Source organism: Limulus polyphemus, unplaced genomic scaffold, assembly GCF_000517525.1.
Source record: "Limulus polyphemus unplaced genomic scaffold, Limulus_polyphemus-2.1.2 Scaffold762, whole genome shotgun sequence".
Taxonomy (NCBI): Eukaryota; Metazoa; Arthropoda; class Merostomata; order Xiphosura; family Limulidae; genus Limulus; species Limulus polyphemus.
The window spans coordinates 421,249-422,485 of NW_013666372.1; the positions used below are offsets into that span (position 1 = coordinate 421,249).

Genomic DNA, 1,237 nt, shown 5'->3' on the forward strand with positions numbered 1-1,237 from the left:
CAGATTGAGTTATCATTGCAGAGCAGCTTGTCGGAAGCCCTTATTAAGACCTGCCAACATAGTCAGATGAAAGAAGTGGGCAAGTGATATGATGACCAAGCCTCTGGACTTTTGGAAGACTGTATTTTTCTCAGACAAATCAAGATTCGCTCAATTTTCGGACAGTAGGGCTGAAACAAATATTATAAGTAGTGCTTCGAAGCTTCTTGCAAGATAACTACCGAAGCTTCGAAGCTTCTTACAATTGAGTATACTTGTTATATTAAAACAATGTATGTATTTAATTTGTTACAGTTTGATTGTACATGAGTTTGACCTTCAGGCATTTGACCTGTTAAAGTTTAATATGACTAGATAGCAGTTGTGTAGTCTGAGCAAGGAAGATTTCCTAGAGTTTGATTACAGGCCTTCTGGAATCTGGAAGATTTTATTTAGTAGCATTACATAATCCATAATCTCCCATTCTTCCACCACTTTCTTCAGCTTTTCTGCAATGTTTATCCCCGTGTGCCGTTCTGAGAAAGGTAAGGTTTCCAGTACAAAGGCCTGTAGCACCCAGCTGTTATCAATGTAATGCGCTGTTACGGTGATGTAACTTTCTGTCGCGATGCTTGTCCATATATTCGTGGTTAACAATATAAACACTGCTTCTTCACTTAGCCTTTCTTTCAGATGTTGTTTGCACGTTGCATGTTTAAGGTTGATATCAGCGGTAAATTGTTTTCTGCTTAGTAAGACATATCCCAGCTCCAAGTACTTCATTAAGCATTCAACAGTTCGAATGGTGCGTAGGTCTTGAACGATCATTTGAGTCACTCTGTATGTTATATTCTTTGCACGTGTATCATTGCACTTCGCTGGCCTTACAAATCCATCAAAGGTAGGCATCTTCCTGCAATCCATTGTGGTTGTCTCGATGTCCGGACAGTAAAGAGTCGAGTGCTTCGACGCGAGGTGATTTCGTAGGTTTGTTGTCCTGCCTAAATAGGCAAATTCTTTTTTACAAATAGTGCACATGGCTTTCCTACGGTTGTGACGTTTCTTATAAAAACTCCATACGTCCGAAACCTTTTTACAACTACTTCCAACCGCGCCCTTATCTGATGCCATTTTTTCTAATCAAAAATTGTATACATAGCGCTTGCGTATAAATAAACGTGTGAAGATTCGAATGGGCACTGGCAGATCCGAAGCCTCTGTCAGCTTCGAAGCTTCGGAATATTCGAATACTTCGTCT

The 1,237-nt window shown here is 40.0% G+C and overlaps 1 protein-coding gene across 6 annotated transcripts in view; it reads left to right on the plus strand.

The window, feature by feature from the left end:
* Positions 1-1,237, plus strand: part of LOC106460385 (MAP/microtubule affinity-regulating kinase 3-like) — a 79,149-nt gene that overhangs the window by 74,382 nt on the left and 3,530 nt on the right. The window lies entirely within an intron of this gene.